General features: G+C 40.9%; 1 protein-coding gene across 4 annotated transcripts in view; it reads left to right on the top strand.

Annotated features, from left to right (window-relative positions):
• LOC139548753 (leucine-rich repeat and fibronectin type III domain-containing protein 1-like) overlaps positions 1–21,613 on the top strand; it is a 135,743-nt gene that overhangs the window by 82,698 nt on the left and 31,432 nt on the right. The window contains exon 1 of one of the 4 annotated variants that reach the window (XM_071358556.1): positions 16,137–17,037. The exons of the other annotated variants lie outside the window; for them this stretch is intronic. The gene's annotated coding sequence lies outside the window, so the exon portion shown is untranslated. Of the gene's footprint in view, positions 1–16,136; positions 17,038–21,613 lie in introns of those variants that run through there. 4 annotated transcript variants of the gene reach the window in all.

Below are 21,613 nucleotides of genomic sequence, written 5' to 3'. Positions count from 1 at the left end.
GAAGACATTATTTTAAAATGGAAAAGGCATACCTCAGATGGTGCATTTGCTTAGTAGTGTTGAGGTAAGTCTGTCAGTTCCTAACGATGACACTAATTAGGCACAGTGGAAAATTGCATTCCCTGCTACATATCTGATACCTTCAGAGACTGACAGAACAATTAACAGATTGACAGTGAAACCAACCATAACATTGTGCGTGTGATACAAAGGACAGTGACATTATGTTGTTGACAAGATAAGGAACTTAGGAAACATTTCAGACACAAAAAAAAATGTGTTTAATTTAAAGTTTTTGTGGTAATTTAGATGCACTTGACCAGTCTAGACTGGAACAGCCCAGTTTTAAAATGAGCTGAAATCACATATACAACACTTTGAGAAACTGCACCGGCTGGGTTATATCTACCGGTCAGTGAAATTACATAATTTCTCACTATGAAACAGCCTCAGCCTCTTCTATTCATGGAAAATAGCCTACAAAACACATTTTGTTGGAGATTTGTGTGTTTTTCGCTCTGTGATTAAAAAAAGGGAAATATCGACCCTTTACAGAAATTGGGATTTTGGCTGCCGTTGACATCAACTTCCTCATCTGAAAACTCATACTTAGAATGTGTCTTAGGTCCCCAGTCACTGGTTATTTCAAGCCTGCACTGCTGATTTCAATATTCCATAAGTACAGAGAAAGCGAATGTCAGCTCATTTTAGAGTATGCTTATTTTATCCTGCTTTAAGTAGAATATGAATACCTGCACAACAAAGAGTAGAGAAACAGTGTACCAGACCTGATATATATTCTATTAATATCTAGCTAAAAACCCTTGTTGGTTTTTCAATGAGCAGCAAATTGACAAATCAATCAGGGGAAATGGTACCATATGCCAACTATTAATGCTCTTTGAAGCAGGGGTGAACTTGGGGGTATTTTTTCATTGAATTAGCTTTTAGAAAGTGACAACCCAGAGCTTCTGGTGTGCGATTTTATTAAGATAAGCAGGAAAGAGGATAAGCTGGTCATTTAAAAAGAGATTACCTTATCCTCACTTTTCTTGAGAAAGTGATTATGGTTTCTTTTCGTGATGAATTAAGTGTAGGAAATGAGACTGACACCTTTGGAATGCAATTATTAGGTTTTTGCAGATGACTGTGACGTTATTTTCATTTGCCACCACACTAATAGCAGTCTTGTTTAAGCGCCAACAGCTAATAGAATTTGCTTTTTGATTAATCTTCTTCTGTAGTCTGGTCATCATATCTGTTTTGCTCATACTGTATATCTCTGCCTCTGTGAATCTAGTAGCATTATGGTTTGCTGCGCGGAATAAGAGATAGCAGCACAGGACACAGACAGGTTGGTTCCTGTTATCACCTTGTAGACAGACAACTGTCGGCAGATGACCTCTTATTATGGACAGGAATGATCTGAACTGAGACGGTCCTTACTACTCTTGCATATTTATTTTATTTTTATTTCACCTTTATTTAACCAGGTAGGCTAGTTGAGAACAAGTTCTCATTTACAACTGCGACCTGGCCAAGATAAAGCAAAGCAGTGTGACACAAACAACAACACAGAGTTATATATGGAATAAACAAACATACAGTCAATAATACGTATATGGCAATGGCATGCAAGCAGATCCTATTGTCTTTAATGGAAGTCATGCATTTATATTAATTGCTATCTAAGGGTCACTATTGGGAAAGACAAAAATGTTGACAATACAACCAAGGCATTATCGTTTGCTAACAATGTAAACGTTTGATACAGTGCCTTCAGAAAGTATTCATAACCCCTTGACTTAATCAACATTATGTTCTGTTACAGCCTGAATTCAAAATTGATTAAATATTATTTTTTTCTCACCCATCTACACACAATACCCCATCATAACATGTTTTTAGAAATGTTTGCAAATTTATTGAAAATGAAATACATTTACATAAGTATTCACACCTCTCAGTCAATACATGATAGAATTACCTTTGGCAGCGATTACAGCTGTAAGTCTTTCTGGTTAAGTCTCTAAAAGCTTTGCACACCTGGATTGTACAATATTTGCACATTATTCTTTTAAAATGTCTTTAAGGTCTGTCAAGTTGGTTGTTGATCATTGCTAGACAGCTATTTTTAAGTCTTGCCATAGATTTTCAAGACAATTTAAGTAAAAACGGTAACTAGGCCACTCGGGAACATTCAATGTTGTCTTGGTAAACAACTGCAGGCTACACAGTATTTGGACTTGTGTTTTAGGTTATTGTCCTGCTGAACGGTGAATTTGTCTCCCAGTGTCTGTTGGAAAGTAAATTGAGTGCCAAATAAAGTAACAGGGTTGACCGTAACAGGGTTGACAATTTATTTTTAAATCAGCCATAAATCCCCGTGTGAGAAGGGGAGTGGAAGCTTGTTGTGTGCAACAGGGACTGGCAATTGAATGCATGCTTCACAAAAAAAAAGTGTTAAAACATTTCTAGCCTGTCTATCTGTGGTTAACAGGGTTGACGTTTTATGCTCGACCTGCTCAGTTTTCCACCACAAAACACCAGAAAATTGCCAAAAAGAGTAGAACTAGCTCACCTGCTTTGACTTCATGATTTGACTATTAGATGTTCAATGTTTCTTTTAGAATTTACATTTTTTAAAGGAATAGTTTCACCATATTTAAACGAGAATTAATTTCACATAACAGGGTTGACCTTAAAATAAGGGACATACATAAATGAATCACTAATCACATGAAATAAATAATCATCTTCAGAAATGACTTTGTCAAAGCAGCAAAATAACTAGGGCTTTACAATGATGGTTATTATTAAGTGGGTTAAAATCTTCCTAGAAGAGAGACAGGGTTGAATTTTGGCACTTTAGCAGGCCTTTATTCATATAAAAGAAAATCGGATTTATTGATTTTTCCATGTGGTCTATTTTAAAGGGCACTTCATTTGATATAACAGGCTTTTAAAACAATTTATACTTTAAAAGGGACAGAAATAAATAAATAAATTGTGGAATGGCCCAAATACTGATAATGCCTTTGTAATCCCTTAGTAAATCAAAGTGTAAAATATGGAGATGGAAGCATAACACGTATACTGGAGTTTCATTTCCTGTGTTAGATTGGGTTGCTGTGTGACAGAAGTGACACGATTTGTCCTCGTAGTGCCTGGCTGCCTTAGATCTATGACGGGTTGGAGGGAATTGACAGGGGTAGCACTTATAGTTAGGAGTTATAAAATAGACCATGTTGCTTTTCATATAGGGGCATCATTACACCAAAATCTGCTTTTTCAAAACTGTTAATAGCTTTTGTCCATATAAATAGCTGTTTTCACATATTTTGTTGGCAGCAATTCAGTTGTCACTAGTTGAAGGCTTCAAATATTATCGTATATTCTTAAACAACGGGGTGTATAACCAATAGATGTCAAAAAACACACAGATTACTCACACAATGGAGGCCATTTTGGGGAATGTGTAGGCCCCTACCTAACTACGGATTCATGAATTAATCCTCATTATCTGAATGACATGCATGTTTCAAACACACTAGGGAAGTAGTTGGCAGAGCAATTTGCTAAAAAGTGTGTAAAATAACAGCCAATTTTCATTTGCTGCCAAAAACTATCACATGGATATCCTATTAAATGTGTTTCTTTGTAGAAATATAGTTGTCCAAACAATTTCTGCAAACAAACACATTTAAACCAATAATAGGATATCCCCGTTTTGGCTGAGCCACATCTCTTTGTATTGTGACTATACCAGTGAGTTTTTTTCAATGGAATCATTTCCAAACACTATTAGAGGATAAACACAGACTGGACACGCTGAAAGTTAATAGTCAATGTTAAGGTCAGTTTAGCAGAGTGAATCAATTTGAACTTTTTTCGTTTTCTTCTCTGAAAGGTGTATTCCATCACAATATCCATAATTTAGTCAACGCTGATGTTACAGAGTACTTGTTTGAATCATTTTTCATGTGTCAGTGCCTTACCCCACGCCCACAACACAACTCCTGAGTTGACAACCTCCTGAGGTGATAAACCTTGTCTGTCATCATTCATGTGAATGGACACTCAGTCAGAGATACTGTCCAATACAAAAGGAAAGGAAATACAGTACAATTGAAATACATTCCAAAAAGTCATAAAGAACAAGAGGATCAAACAACAAACATATTTGTCACCCATTGGTTATTTCACTGTACTAAGAAGAGGGCTTATGCTTGTATAGGATATCATAGGGAGAATGACTGCAGCTGGTGTATTGCATGTGCACTTGATTGACCCTACAGATTTATGCCCCATTATGGTGCATTAGCGTGGTGATTACGTTCTAATGTATGGTAAATGCTGTTCCTACAAGTTGCATTCTGTAATGGACCCAGGATTCCATTGTACTTTTGTTTGTCAGTGAAACTACCCTCTAATATTAAGCTTTGTTTTGGAGCTATGTTTCCATAGACAATGATATGTACATAAAGAAGGATGTGGCCAATTTATTGAGGTTTGTAAGGCTCAATGACTGCTTGCACTAAATGACAAAAATGTGTATCTAATATGCGGTTGCGTTGGATGAAAAATGAACATGTTATTTACCAGGGTGGTTTATAATTATGCCTAACATAAAAGAAGCCACTTTCCTCTTGGATACACCTTAAACAGGGCTGCCAACGCCCTAGTAGATTACCTGGTGAAAACAGACAAACTACTAATTTAAATAAATTGCCTCATTTGAATTGCTTAACTTGCACAAGGGAACAGGAAGGAAATAATGAAAAGATGACACAATATTAAAAGCTGCACAGGGGAGGACTTTTCTATCCCTGTCTTAGGGTCCTGTATCATCACAGTTTTCCGCTCAGTGCTCTCCCTGGATTTGGGCGATCGGTTCCCTCTTTGTCTCAGTGGTGGTTTTGTGTTGTGCAGTGCAGCTGAGCAGCTGGGTATTGTGCTTGGTAGGCGCTGTAGCTACTGTCATTATTCCAGAGCTTGGGGTTAGACACAGCAGCTCAGTGCTAGCTAAACAAGCATGGCGCTGCTGATAGATACAAAATAAAGAAAGGAAATGGCTGCCTCCACAGAAGAAACATATCCTAGTGAATATGCTAAACTAAAATGTTCCCCATCTCATGTATCTGTTGTTTTGAAAACTTGAATGGCTGAAATGTATTAACCTTGGCAGAGCACATTTCAGCAGAAAGACTTAGAATACCCTGTTGTTGGATCTCCTGAGACAGAGCAGTTGGCTCTCCTGAGGCAGAGCAGTTGGCTCTCCTGAGACAGAGCAGTTGGCTCTCCTGAGGCAGAGCAGTTGGCTCTCCTGAGGCAGAGCAGTTGGCTCTCCTGAGGCAGAGCAGTTGGATCTCCTGAGGCAGAGCAGTTGGCTCTCCTGAGACAGAGCAGTTGGCTCTCCTGAGGCAGAGCAGTTGGCTCTCCTGAGCCAGAGCAGTTGGATCTCCTGAGGCAGAGCAGTTGGCTCTCCTGAGACAGAGCAGTTGGCTCTCCTGAGGCAGAGCAGTTGGCTCTCCTGAGGCAGAGCAGTTGGCTCTCCTGAGGCAGAGCAGTTGGCTCTCCTGAGGCAGAGCAGTTGGCTCTACTGAGGCAGAGCAGTTGGCTCTACTGAGGCAGAGCAGTTGGCTCTCCTGAGGCAGAGCAGTTGGATCTCCTGAGGCAGAGGAGATCCAACTGGCTCTCCTGAGGCAGAGCAGTTGGCTCTCCTGAGACAGAGCAGTTGGCTCTCCTGAGGCAGAGCAGTTGGATCTCCTGAGGCAGAGCAGTTGGCTCTCCTGAGGCAGAGCAGTTGGATCTCCTGAGGCAGAGCAGTTGGCTCTCCTGAGGCAGAGCAGTTGGCTCTCCTGAGGCAGAGCAGTTGGATCTCCTGAGGCAGAGCAGTTGGCTCTCCTGAGGCAGAGCAGTTGGCTCTACTGAGGCAGAGCAGTTGGCTCTCCTGAGGCAGAGCAGTTGGCTCTCCTGAGGCAGAGCAGTTGGCTCTCCTGAGGCAGAGCAGTTGGCTCTCCTGAGACAGAGCAGTTGGCTCTCCTGAGGCAGAGCAGTTGGATCTCCTGAGGCAGAGCAGTTGGCTCTCCTGAGGCAGAGCAGTTGGATCTCCTGAGGCAGAGCAGTTGGCTCTCCTGAGGCAGAGCAGTTGGCTCTACTGAGGCAGAGCAGTTGGATCTCCTGAGGCAGAGCAGTTGGCTCTCCTGAGACAGAGCAGTTGGCTCTCCTGAGGCAGAGCAGTTGGATCTCCTGAGGCAGAGCAGTTGGCTCTCCTGAGGCAGAGCAGTTGGCTCTCCTGAGGCAGAGCAGTTGGCTCTCCTGAGACAGAGCAGTTGGCTCTCCTGAGACAGAGCAGTTGGATCTCCTGAGGCAGAGCAGTTGGATCTCCTGAGGCAGAGCAGTTGGCTCTCCTGAGGCAGAGCAGTTGGCTCTCCTGAGGCAGAGCAGTTGGCTCTACTGAGGCAGAGCAGTTGGATCTCCTGAGGCAGAGCAGTTGGCTCTCCTGAGACAGAGCAGTTGGCTCTCCTGAGGCAGAGCAGTTGGATCTCCTGAGGCAGAGCAGTTGGCTCTCCTGAGGCAGAGCAGTTGGCTCTCCTGAGACAGAGCAGTTGGCTCTCCTGAGACAGAGCAGTTGGCTCTCCTGAGGCAGAGCAGTTGGATCTCCTGAGGCAGAGCAGTTGGATCTCCTGAGGCAGAGCAGTTGGCTCTCCTGAGGCAGAGCAGTTGGCTCTCCTGAGGCAGAGCAGTTGGATCTCCTGAGGCAGAGCAGTTGGCTCTCCTGAGGCAGAGCAGTTGGCTCTCCTGAGGCAGAGCAGTTGGATCTCCTGAGGCAGAACAGTTGGCTCTCCTGAGGCAGAGCAGTTGGATCTCCTGAGGCAGAGCAGTTGGCTCTCCTGAGGCAGAGCAGTTGGCTCTCCTGAGGCAGAGCAGTTGGCTCTCCTGAGGCAGAGCAGTTGGATCTCCTGAGGCAGAGCAGTTGGCTCTCCTGAGGCAGAGCAGTTGGCTCTCCTGAGGCAGAGCAGTTGGATCTCCTGAGGCAGAGCAGTTGGCTCTCCTGAGGCAGAGCAGTTGGCTCTCCTGAGGCAGAGCAGTTGGCTCTCCTGAGGCAGAGCGGTTGGCTCTCCTGAGGCAGAGCGGTTGGCTCTCCTGAGGCAGAGCAGTTGGCTCTCCTGAGGCAGAGCAGTTGGCTCTCCCGAGACACGCCTGTGTGAAGAGTTTCCAGATCAAGACATATGTGGTGGATTCTGACACCTGCCATATTGATACTGCAATTACTCAGGAACCAGTAACAGATGCATTCATTATAAACACATGCCACAAAATTCCTAAATCAAATAAAGTAAATGTAATACATATGCAAATGAGGAGTATAAACATGACACGCTGAAACAGCATAATAGACACCCTGGTCTCTGTGTAGGACATAAAGCCTCCTCATTGTGCTGCAAAACAAGAGGACCTATCAATTATTCAGGACCTCTCTGATGGCTGCCCATTTAAAGTCGCTTGCTTTAGTCTGCCTGGACACATTCCTTCTGCTTCATTCCTATATGTTCTGACTGACTTAAAATGGCAGCAAAATGCATGTGACCGCTGAGTAGGACTCTGTCTTCGCTGCCCTAATGGTTAATTTATACATGACACTACTCTGCCTATATCGGGTATGCTTCATGTAGCCCTAAAAGCAAATGGAACACGAAAACGAATGTGAAGGGGGAAAAGAATATGGACGATTATTACTGCAATATGTAAATAATAAAGTGAAGTGTTGCCTCAATTGGTGCCACGGTGCGAGCATAAGACGGGGGATTCAAGGGGCATAGGATGGAGTGCTCATATATAATAATAATGTAAATTATTCCGTCTAGCCCATGAAGGAAACATATTCTTCAGACTGCACAGAAGTCTGCCTCTCCTCCTCCCTGTCCTTTCATCTGTGATCATGAAAGCGTTTCGCTGCTAGCTAGCCAGGGTCAGGCCAGAGAAGATGTAATTATCCCTAGGATTTGACTTTTTGGAGAAAGGGCACACACCTCCTTGTCTACTGTAGCTGTCTAAAACTGCATGTGGATGTTTATTGTCATTGTAAAACTTTAACGTAGACTTCTAAGGCATTTAATAAAGCACCGCTGGACAACTCGTGAAGAGACAGTGCTTGAGATATAAAGTTGAAGTCGTAAGTTTACATACACCTTAGGCAAATACATTTAAACTAAGTTTTTCACAATTCCTGACATTTAATACTAGTAAAAATCCCCTGTCTTAGGTCAGTTAGGATCACCACTTTATTTGAAGAATGTGAAATGTCAGAATAACAGTAGAGAGAATTATTTATTTCAGCATTTATGTCACATTTATCACATTCCCAGTTGGTCAGAAGTTTACATACACTCAATTAGTATTTGGTAGCATTGCCTTTAAATTGTTTAACTTGGGTCAAATGTTTCGGGTAGCCTTCCACAAGCTTCCCACAATACGTTGGGTGAATTTTGGCCAATTCCTCCTGACAGAGCTGGTGTAACTGAGTCAGGCTTGTAGGCCTCCTTGCTTGCACACACTTTTTCAGTTCTGCCCACAGCTTTTCTATGGGACTGAGGTCAGGGCTTTGTGATGGCCACTCCAATACCTTGACTTTGTTGTCCTTAAGCCATTTTGCCACAACTTTGAAAGTATGCTTGGGGTCATTGTCCATTTGCAAGACCCATTTGCGACCAAGCTTTAACTTCCTGACTGATGTCTGAGATGTTGCTTCAATATATTCACATAATTTTCCTGCCTCATGATGCCATCTATTTTGTGAAGTGCACCAGTCCCTCCTGCAACAAAGCACCCCCACAACATGATGCTGCCATCCCCTGTGCTTCACGGTTGGGATGGTGTTCTTCGGCTTGCAAGCCTCCCCCATTTTCGTCCAAACATAAAAATGGTAATTATGGCCAAACAGTTCTATTTTTGTTTCATCAGACCAGAGGACATTTCTCCAAAAAGTCCGATCTTTGTCCCCATGTGCAGTTGCAAAGCGTAGTCTGGCTTTTTTGTGACGGTTTTGGAGCAGTGGCTTCTTCCTTTCAGAGCAGCCTTTCAGGTTATGTCGACTCGTTTTACTGTGGATATAGATACTTTTGTACCTGTTTCCTCCAGCATCTTCATAAGGTCCTTTGCTGTTGTTCTGGGATTCATTTGCACTTTTCGCACCAAAGTACGCTCATCTCTAGGAGACAGAACGCGTCTCCTTCCTGAGCGGTATGACGGCTGCGTAGTCCCATGGTGTTTATACTTGCGTACTATTGTTTGTATAGAACGTGGTACCTTCAGGATTTTGGAAATTGCTCCCAAGGATGAACCAGACTTGTGGAGGTGTACAATTTTTTTTCTGAGGTCTTGGCTGATTTCTTTTGATTTTCCCATGATGTCATGCAAAGAGGCAATGAGTTTGAAAGTAGGCCTTGAAATACATCCACAGGTACTTGGCTCAAATGATGTCAATTAGCCCATCAGAAGCTTCTAAAACCATGACATAATTTTCTGGAATTTTCCAAGTTGTTTAAAGGCAGCTTAGTGTATGTAAACTTCTGACTTACTGTAATTGTGATACAGTGAATTATAAGTGAAATAATCTGTCTGTAAACAAATGTTGGAAGAATGACTTGTCTCATGCACAAAGTAGATGTCCTAACCGACTTGCCAAAACTATAGTTTGTTACCAAGACATTTGTGGAGTGGTTGAAAAGTGAGTTTTAATGACTTCAACCTAAGTGTATGTAAACTTCCGACTTCAACTGTATTTGGGTATTTGTTAGCACGCAGGTAGCCGCCTCCATTTCATGTGCAAATTTAATCATCCACAGCCTTTACACGTACTTAAATTACTGTACCTGCCTGTGATAGTCTATCATACACAGTCCATTCAATCTATGATGTGATACTAACTACTGGTTGTGGTACACAAACATTTCAAGTAACATTTTTTTTAATCTAGCACACTATTGCTTTTGTGAAATGCCTTCCTCTCCATCTGGTAAGGCCTGTATTGTGAAGTCACTACAGGTTGTAAGATTGTCACAAGCACTTTATCACTTAAAAAAAAGATATGATCATATGATTATAGGCGTAATAAACTTGCCTGGGATCATATGTAGAGAAATAAGTTCCTTGATGCTGACAACCAGTATGCCATTCTATGCTCGACTGACGGCCGCTGAGCATTTTTTAAATCCTGTTTGTCGTAGAATAGCTTTAGGAAAATATGCAGTCATCGGGAGGGCTAAAGAAACAAATTGAGGCGTAGTCCACTCACTTTGAACAGAGAAGTTACTCAAAGACATGGATCGATATTGCCTCTAATCACTTTGCTACTGTGACTCTATCTGACTGCTTAAATCCTTTCCCAAAAGACCAAGGTGAGGAAGGAGCCCAGTGTTTCACACACATTTCCCCACGGGGCAAGCATTCAGCGGCATTATTGGTAATTGCTGCTACATCATTGATGTACATTTACAGAGAAATCTCAACCAAAAAATGCATCAAAAGCTGGAATGCAAATTGTGTTTAACAGAGAGCATCCAATCTGAAAATGTGTCTGATCCCTCCTTGTCTGTGTCTGAATTTGAGCCAGTTTTCTACAGCAGGAAAATAATCCTGCAGCAACATGAAATGTGAATTATTATGTGGATTATAAATAATGGACATTTTAAAGTGGAAATTACAAATGTTTTAAGCCTTTTTAAACCTTGAATACACTCCACATTTGCATTTCCTGCTGTGCAGATCCTACATCTGTATGCACCAATGATGTACAGTGCCTTCAGAAAGTATTCACAACCCTTGACTTTTTCCACATTTTGTTGTGTTATGGACAGATTTTATTGGATTAAATTGAGATTTTGTGTCACTGGCTTACACACAATACCCCATAATGTCAAAGTGGAATTATGTTTTTAGAAATTGTTAGAAATGAATAAAAAATATACACTGGAGCTTACCAAGACAACATTGAATGTTCCTGAGTGGCGTAGTTACAGTTTTGACTTAAATCAGCTTGAAAATCTATGGCAAGACTCGCTGTCTAGCAATGATCAACAACCAACTTGACAGAGCTTGAAGAATTGTAAAAATAATAACGTGCAAATATTGCACAATCCAGGTGTGCAAAGCGCTTAAGAGATTTACAGAGAAAGACTCACAGCTGTAATCGCTGCCAAAGGTGATTCTAATATGTATTGAGTGTGAATACTTATGTAAACAATATATTTCTGTATTACATTTTTAATATATTTGTACAAAATTCTAAAAACATGTTTTGACTTTCTCATTATGGGGTATTGTGTGTAGATGGGTGAGATTTTTTTTTAGAATCCATTTTGAATTTAGGCTTTAACACAACAAAATGTACAAGTCAAGGGGTATGAATACTTTCTGAAGGCACTGTATATAAACCCTGGATTGCTAATACTATGTATTGGCCAATGAGAGGCTTTGAAGCCACCGGTCGGCCATATTGGCACTCCCCAGTAGGAGAAGTTCTCCATAGGAATACATTTCATTTGACAGTAGTTCAATTAAAGGACAACATTACATGTATTAAGTATTTATTGGTTGTAGTGGGGACAGTAACATCAGTAATAGAAAAATAAAATAGTACTTTAAGGAAAATATTTGTATATATATATTTTTTTTTAGCTCACATTATATCATTTTAAAGTATGCATTAGGGTGTCTGTAATGTAGTACATGTGTGGCAAAAACGAATGTAGATATTAATAAATGCTTTTCTATAGCGTCCCAAAAATGTTTTACAATGGTGGGGAAGTGCCAAGATGGAGGCTCGGTGGCTTCAATACAGCGCCACCAATTAGTCATATAGTGTACATTTAAATCATTGATATGCACTTCCCTTGACAACCAAAACAGTTTTCTGCTAAAAGTTGTCATGGTAATATGTGCAGGATTCCTGTATTGGTCATTAGCCATGCACCAGTGGCCATGTTCAGATGTGCATCTCACGCTGAAACAGTCTGCTTGTAGAGCAGAACCTGACTAAAGCATCTGGATAGCAGGTTGATTAAATTCCCTCTGTACTCATGTCACCTCGTGTCCTCTCCTTTCGACAAATAAATTGGAGTGAACTGACCTGTCGTCAGATATGCTTGGCAGGTTTCAAGTGTTTTAAGCTTGAGGAACCAAGCATGTTAACTTCAATTAATCATATTAATGCTGTACTGTAAGTGACATCCTCTCAGTGGTTTACTGCACCATCCCCAGCTGTTGCTCAGTCTCCTCCACAGTACCCATGTTTCACTGTGTGGTGAACAACACTACCCTTTGACCCACAGCCAAACTCACTTAGATTGCCTCATAATAGGAAGGTCCAACATGGGACATCTGTTGACTTTTGTGGCACTCAAAAGTAAAGATTGCCTGAAACTTCTGAGTGGAATGGAGTACTTGTGTCGGACTGTGAGGAAGAATCAAATCTGTGAGGTACCGATAGTGGGGGCAAACTCTGGGGAATAAGCTCAGCTTACTATCATATACGCCATGTAGCGTACTCTCTAGGAAGCCAGTGAAGTGTAAGGTTGAAGTCAGGCTATTCCAGTCTACACGCACGGGTACATTGAGACTCTTTACAAATGCATTGGAGCAGCTTGATGGTGTGGGACTAGCAGTTCTCCAATTTCAATGTTAAGCATGCCAAGAGAAGTCAGATTGGATACTGTCAAATGTGCTTAGTAATTCTAACCCATTACTATTGGTTATACACTCAGTGGCCAGTTTATTAGGTTCACCACCCTGATCGTGAAAATGGTTCGCTCCTACAAACACGTGGCCGTGGCTTGCTATATAAAGCAGGCAGACAGGCATCGAGGCATTCAGTTACTGTTCGATTGAACATTAGAATGGGCAAAACAAGTGACCTAAGCGACTTTGAGAGTGGTATGATCATCGGTGTCAGGCGTTCCAGTTCCTCAGAAGCAACTGGCCTCCTGGACTTTTCATGCACAACAGTGTCTAGGGTTTACCGAGAATGGTGCAACAAACAAAAAGCATCCAGTCAGCGGCAGTCCTGTCGGCAAAAACAGCTCGTTGATGAGAGAGGTCAAAGGAGAATGGCAAGAATCGTACAAGCTAACAGGCGGGCCACAAAGAGGCAAATAACGATGCAGTACAACAGTGGTGTGGAGAACAGTGTCTTGGAATGCATAACTCGTCGGTCCTTGTCACGGATGGGCTATTGCAGCAGATGACCACACCGGGTTCCATTCCCATCAATTAAAAACAAGACTGGACAATTGAGGAGTGGAAAAACATCGCCTCCTCTGACGAATCCGGTTCCTGACAGGATTTGGAATAAGCAGCATGAGTCCATGGTCCCATCCTCCTGCCTGGTGTCAGCGGTACGGGCTGGTTGCGATGGTGTAATGGTGTAACACATTTTACACACACTGTAGGCACTTACAAAGGAGACAAACGTGAACTGACACTAAGGGTATGTAAGGTCTAATATTTGTGAACTTTATGTAGTTTTTTTCCATTGAATGCTCTGTCAATGCTGTATGGGAGAAAAGGGGTGATAATTCGTTTTTCACCAGGGAAAAGGAGAGTAATGCCGCTCCTGAGGAGTCTGTTTGGGACCTAGGTTTGCAAGGATCATTTGTAGAGAAATTGTTATTTAAAGTGTTGGTTTAGATCGCTGATATGTGTCTGGAATACGTGTTATGTGTACCTGTTCCAACGCGCATCTCTAACCAGTGGAGTATACCCGAAATCCCCTTGGATTTTACGGGCAGTTGTTGAACGATTGAAGTCATCGGTGCGAAGGAGGATCACTTACGTCGCGATGAGCTCAATCTTTGTTCCGTGTTGTTTTTGTTGCCACGCCGATATTTCTTTACTTTTTTTAAGGCTGTGGAAGTTTGTTTTTTTGTTGGAGTTTTATGACTTTGAGTTTTGGCTCTTATCACCGTGTCATGGATGGATCAGATTTCTTTCGGATTTGGGTGAACGGATGAACGGACAATTATTGGGTGTTTTAGTTACGGACTCATTGTGAAAAGTTATGGACTCATTGTTTTTGTTGTCTGGGCCTGAACGTTGTACAATATAATTTAGAGTTTGTACTATAATATTTCTGGGTGATTATTTTTGATCCATTTACATACTTAAGGAGTACTAAGAAATTCTAAAGCTTCAGTTTCTCTGTAACTTAGTTCTTTTCAGTTTTCTATAGTTTGAAAGTGTTTTATGAAGATGTTATTGCTGTGAAACAGGGTGAACGTTACAATAGTGTGGGGAATGTTTTCCTGTCACACGTTATGTCCCTTGATACCAATTGAGCAAAGTTTGAACGCCATACCTTGTAGAAACCATTCCCCAAAGAATTCAGGCTGTTCTGTGGCAAAGGGGTTCCGACCCTGTACTAGATGAGTGTACCTAATAAACTGGCCCCTGAGTGTATATTTCCTCACTATCCAAATCACATAGGGATAACAGTTGTTAAAATCTGAGAAAATATGCATGTCAAGTCACATAAAGTACGAGAATGAAACAGCTTGTCAAGTCTTTCACTTTCCATCAAGTGCAGAGGCTCTGGTGCAAACACATTATAACCCCCAAAACATCCACATCTGTTCTGGATACTTGACATAACCCATTTCATTCTGATGAAGCTCTTATTTTTCCATCACTGTTGGAGGGAATCTCTGAAGGCTTGATAAAGAGTAAAATACATGTTCTATAGCTGCCCTCCTGTATTATACGATCACGAGAAACAATGAGCATATTTGAGGCCCACTTTAACATTTCATAAAGGCCCACTGTACCCTCCTGGAGGTGACTTGTTCCACTTCACACTCTCTGGTACATATGTTTACCGCTGTTGAAGTGTACATGGAGGACTTAGACTGAGGCTCCCTACTGAGATGCTCCGTCCTTTCTGAGCGAGATGGATCTGTAAGACCTCAGTGTAGTGTTATCGCCCAGCTATATCAATAATACATTCACAGATAAGTGTGCTTGAGTGCATAGGATCAGGAGGGATGATACTACTGGATGAATTCTTATAAACAGGATGCTCACTTGTACTCTATGTTACCTAAAAACAATGGATAATATGGTGTACTGTAGAAAGCCTCAGCTGCATCTACGGAACATGTACAGTGGTAGTAAGACTTTAAACTCTGCCCAAGTTTTCAACCTTTTTGTAACGATCGTCGCGGGCTGAAGGAGAGGAGGACCAAAGTGCAGCGTGGTACGTATCCATAATACTTTTAATCAATATGAATACACGAACAAAAACAACAAAACGACCAACGAAACGAACAGTTCTGACAGGTGCAACAAACACTAACCAGAAAATAACCACCCACAAACAAACGTCGGAAAACAGGCTACCTAAGTGTGGCTCTCAATCAGAGACAACGATAGACAGCTGCCTCTGATTGAGAACCATACCAGGCCAAACACATAGAAATAGAAAACCTAGACCTACAACATAGAATACCCACCCACATCACACCCTGACCAAACTAAAAATAGAAACATACAAAGCAATCTTCGGTCAGGGCGTGACACTTTTATACAATCTGAGCTATGAAAGAAAACAAAATGTATTGTACATTTTTTTTTGCTTTTTTTGGCACTTAAACCGACACCTCTGTTTCAATAACATCTTAGGGAATTTTGTTGGGGGTTGAAGTAAAATGGAATTTGAAATGACTGTCAAGTGCATGAAAGCTACTACCCAATTAAACTCAGAGAACTGCAACATCTTCAAAGTTAGTTTTTCACTGTAAGATTTAAGCAGTGATTTCAATTTTACTCAGACAAATTAGACCACATGGGCACTTAGGGGACTCATTCTAGTTTCCAATGCGTCTTGAACTGTATTATTAATTCTCAGTGGCAGGGGGTTAGCGCTGAGGGTGCTGGGGATCTGTTTTTGTTTTTTTACTTTGTTTTGGGGAAGGTACTTGCATTATATATGAGCCACATAAACCATGTTGTGCCAATAATTACAGTAATGGTGAATTTTTATGTGACGTCTATCTCATATTTATGTCACATGTTGTGTAGCTAGCTTTGTCAAATGGGAAGCTAGAGGAGTTTAACTGAGAGAGATTCAATTGTGGGAAAAAAAGAAACCATATTAGTTTTGGATTGCGAACTTGTAGACAGGTAATACGGCTGCTAAAGAACCTTCCTGATCCTGTGCCAGTTTGTGAGCTAGTGTTTGGGAGGAAAACAAGCAGATAAAGGGGAAATCAGATTGTCGCTAGCTCTACTTTCTACTTTTAAGATTAGCTGCCTTTATTCCTGCTTTGGTGTATTGCTAATTATCGGATCGGAGTGAGCAGACTCTGATCTCTTCTGTGTTCATCCTTCTTCTTGTCTTGACAGACACAAAACCAATGTGTTTTGAAAAAATTCTATAAATATAGAAGTGCAGGACTTCAAATTACACAAACCATGAATATTCTAGAGCAGCAACAGACTTTTCTTTTTGCCTTTTCAATGAGGATAGGAAATGATAAGCTGTTGTGTTTTCCCAGCAGCGGCACCCAGCTTGTCTTAGGTTGGTTGGTGTTGTGCATATGATTTAGTCTTGAGCAGTAGCACAGGCTGTCAGTGTGACAGGTCTGACAGAGCACAGGAGCAGCTCTAACATTGTTTACACACAGAGACTCGGGGAGCAGAGCAGGGAGATTTATCTGGCTTCATTAGCAAGGAGGGTTCGTCGATAGTCTCTGCCCTTGTTTACAGAAGTTGTCACATTCATTTGGCAATGCTGGGGCTATGATGGAGGCTCTGTGTTAGAGTACAGTGTTCAGTAAAGGAGTACTATGAAGGATTACTGTGGAGGGGAACATCTTTAAATAGCATGTCCTTATGTAGAGACACTGAAAGTCATTTCTTTCCCACTCAACCAGTCTGGTCGTCTGTGAGCTGCCTGGGACTCAACATTCTGTTTCATTGATACCTGCCAGGGGATTAACCAGGGATGGTGTCAACTGAAGCTTTTTTCACCCCTTCAGGATGGTATGTAACAGGATATGTTCGACACTATGTCAATGCTAATAGTTGTCTCACTAATCCAGGTAATCTCCATATATGAATTTGTGAACATGGGGCAATGTCTTTTTGCAACATAAAAAGCACAACAGCTTTTTATGAAGAAAACCCTAATTTAAATGTTGATAGGAAATCCATTCCTTTGTCAGTGTGTAAAATAAATCCCATGTTATGGAGTGCAGGTATACCATAGTCTGTAGAGTGTAAGACCAAAAACAAGATGGAGTTAAAAGTATAGGCTGCTATACTATAGGGACTGTATAATATTACACTTGATGAAATTATTAGAAAATAAATGGACGCAGGTTAAATTGTGTTGCATGTATTAGCCCTCCGTAACAAATAAATGTTCCTGGAAATAGAAGTGCCACGCCATATGATTATAAGGAGTCACTGAACCACAAAATCACCTAAGTATCATAGAGCATAGCTGCGTCCTCAGGTTAAAGCTCAATTGGCCAAGCAAGGGAGTCGTAAAAGCTTATCCTACCGTACAGGAACTGCCCCAATTTACAGTATTATATCTGCATTGAATATGAAAGTCTGATACAATTACTGTGATCAGAAAGCATGCTGATGCAACCGACCACACATCCAGACAACAATCCAGATTATAAAGCCTCAGAGGACATCACAGAAGACTGTACTTTATGACAAAAGGTTCCCTCTTTCTGGGTGATCTCCTCTGATTCTTCTTATTGACTCACGCGTTCATTCATCGGGCCATGAAAATGAGAATTGTACAATAAATCAAATTTCATACCACTCTTCGTCCTGACCAATTTTGCATTTATGGTGTTTGGCACATTTCTGCTGAGTTGGTGGAATGTGATGTGAATGTTAATATCAAACCAGGAGGCCCTACATTTCTTTGTGAGAGGGGACAATAAACCTCCATTTTGACCAATTCAGTACCTACAGTATATTAGTTAGGGTTCATGCGGTGCAGTGGTATTTACTAGGAACAACTAAGTAGCCTACCTTGTGGTACTATTGCAGAAGCATAACAGATGTATTTGGAGCACGTTTTCTCTGACATCTGTGCATGTAATCACAAGCACATGTACCTCTGGTGGTTTAACAATCCCCTGTAATGTCTTTCCGCTAATGATCCGAGAAAACCCAATTAAGGGCCTGCGATTTTGTTTGAAATGTCAAGATGCCTCAGATGCTTTTTTTGTTCTATTGATCTGGCAAGAGCATCTCCCTGCAAATCACAATATGCCAGGTATTACTGTGATACTGGTAGAACTAACCACAGCCTGCGTTTAACATTCAAAGACCTGCCTGTGGAAAAGATTACACACATAATCTGTAGAAAATTACAAAAGCATCTTGTGGGAATTAGGTAAATGTGAAATATAATCCGCTCAAGCAATTTGTTCTTACATGAAAATGTAGCTTGATTTTCATACGGAAGGACAGCGTGTTGCCCCGGGGATAATCATACTGTAAACTGGGGGAAAGAGTAATTTGGTAGACAGGCCAAAACAATACTCCTCAGAGACATCAAGAGAACACTCTTAAATATTTGCAAAGGAACATCTAAACTATGAGGTCATTTATTTGAACTCATCTGCTCAATTGAGAATTTCCCCCCCCAAAAAACTCCTTTACCCTCATATCTCTCAGAATAAACTGGTGAACATGTCTAAATTGCACCTAAACTAGTTGATATTATGTTAAAACTTCTCTAGGATAGGGGGCAGCATTTTCACGTTTGGATGAAAAGCATACCCAAATTCAACTGCCAGCTACTCATCCCCAGAAGATAAGATATGCATATTATTAGTAGATTTGGATAGAAAACACTCTGAAGTTTCTAAAACTGTTTGAATAATGTCTGTGAGTATAACAGGAGAAACCATTCAGATTTTTTTGTTTTGTTTGAGGTCACTCTCTTTTCAATGGATTTTCATTGGGAATACAGAATTCTAATTGACATTCTTACAGTTCCTACCGCTTCCACTGGATGTCAACAGTCTTTAGAAATTGGTTGAGGTTTTTTCCTTTGTGTAATGAAGAAGTACGGCCATCTTGAACGAGGGTCACTGGAAGTGTACTGTTAGTTAGAGGCGCGTGACCAGAAAGCTAGCTACAGTTTGTTTTAATCCTGTATTGAACACAGATCATCCCATCTTCAATTTTATCGATTATTTACATTTAAAAAATACCTAAAGTTGTATTACAAAAGTATTTTTGAATTCTGACATGTTGCCTGGATTCACAACCAGTGTAGCTTGAATTTGGTATCTTTCATGTGTGATTTAATGAAAGCGCTCTGCATTTTCTCTGGCTTTTGGCCAAGTGAGACAGTAGCGTCCCGCCTAAACTCAGATTTTTGGATATAAATATGAACTTTACCGAACAAAACATACATGTATTGTGTAACATTGAAGTCCTATGAGTGTCATCTGATGAAGATCATCAAAGGTTAGTGATACATTTTTATCTCTATTTCTGCTTTTTGTTACTCCTCACTTTGGCTGGAAAAATGGCTGTGTTTTTCTGTGGCTATGTACTGACCTAACATAATCGCAAGGTGTGCTTTTGCCGTAAATCCTTTTTGAAATCAGACATGTTGGCTGGATTCACAACAAGTGTAGCTTTAATTTGGTGTCTTTCATGTGTGATTTCATGAAAGTTAGATTTTTATAGTAATTTATTTGATTTTAGCGCTCTGCATTTTTACTGGCTTTTGGCCAAGTGGGACGTTAGAGTCCCACATATCCCAGAGAAGTTAATTTACTGTAACGATTCATTAGATGATTTAAACAGCTGCTTCGGATTGTTTCAATGCTGGGCTGTTTGTGTTGGATGCAAGCTATGCCCTACTGGCAGAGGTATACAAGATTTTGGCAGAACTATCGCTGATGCCTGCTTGAATCATTCTCTGGAGTCTTCCAAGGGCACCAGGGCCAGAAATGCAAAACCTACTCAAATTAAGAAGAGCAGGCATCATTCTCTGTGTGTGCCAAATCTGACACACACATATACACAAGTATAGCACAGTTTCGATTTAAACTCAATATAACCATAACTAAGAATCCAAATTGTCATTGAGATGCACTTTATAAAATTCCTTTCCTCCTTTAAGGGCTCTTAACCCTGGCCCTGCACCAGATTCATGGCTATTGATTGGCTAGCACATTGGCCGTTAGCTTTAACTTGACCTTTAATGTCAAAGGTTGGTCAAGGCTAATACAAAAAGCTATTAACCAATCAAACTGCACCTAAAAGCAATTTCAGACGAAAACATATTCTAGTCCCACCTCAAATAAAGATTGGGCTGACAACCACCATGCCCCTCTGAGATACATATTGGGACTCATTAGAGGGGAACTATAGTGGATTATCAGCACAACATCTACCCAAAATGGCTGCTTGGCCTCAGTAATCATTACTGGTCGGAGGTTGTTTGTCTTCCAGCTTACACTAAGCATTCTGTATGACATCAAACACTTAGCACTTTGTAAGTCGTCAGGAAGACATGATCGTGCCTGCCATGGAATAAGGTAATTAACTTCAAATGAGAGGGACTGACTTTGAAACAGATTTCAAGTATCTAAACAGATTAATTTCAGTGGCATCCTCTCGTAATCCTGACAGATTGGGAGCATTAATGTTACTAACAACCTATTTGTTAGACGCAATACAAATTTGATAGAGGTCATATTATGTTGCAGAAAATCATTGAATCCTTAATTTGATTGATGTCCTGCCTGTGTTTCTGATGCTGCGATGTCCCAACGTTAATCCAGTGGTGGAAAAAGTGCCCATACAGTGCATTCGGAAATTATACAGACCCCTTGACTTTTTCCACATGTTGTTACGTTACAGCCTTATTCTAAAATTAATACAATTATTTCTTTTTCTCATCAATCTATACACAATACCCCATAATGACAAAGGAAAATGTGGTTTTTAAAAATGTTTGCAAATTTACATTTACATTTACATTTAAGTCATTTAGCAGACGCTCTTATCCAGAGCGACTTACAAATTGGTGCATTCACCTTATGATATCCAGTGGAACAACCACTTTACAATAGTGCATCTAACTCTTTTAAGGGGGGGGGGTTAGAAGGATTACTTTATCCTATCCTAGGTATTCCTTAAAGAGGTGGGGTTTCAGGTGTCTCCGGAAGGTGGTGATTGACTCCGCTGACCTGGAAATGCAAATGCTGCAAATGTATATATATATAAAAATGTATTTACATAGGTATTCAGACCCTTTTCTATGAGACTCGAAATTGAGCTCAGGTGCATCCTGTTTCCATTGATCATCCTTGATATGTTTCTACAACTTGATTGGAGTCCACCTATGGTAAAATCAATTGATTGGACATTATTTGGAAAGGCACACACCCATAAGGTTTCACAGTTGACAGTTCATGTCAGAACAAAAACCAAGCCATGAGGTTGAAGGAGTTGTCTGTAGAGCTCCGAGACAGGATTGTGTTGTGGCACAGATCCGGGGAAGGTTAGAGTGGCATTCCTCAGTAAAAGGCACATGACAGCCTGCTTGGAGTTTGCCAAAAGG

The sequence above is a fragment of the Salvelinus alpinus genome, chromosome 22 (genome assembly GCF_045679555.1).
Source record: "Salvelinus alpinus chromosome 22, SLU_Salpinus.1, whole genome shotgun sequence".
NCBI classification, from domain to species: domain Eukaryota; kingdom Metazoa; phylum Chordata; class Actinopteri; order Salmoniformes; family Salmonidae; genus Salvelinus; species Salvelinus alpinus.
This window is presented reverse-complemented; position numbering and strand designations above follow the sequence as displayed.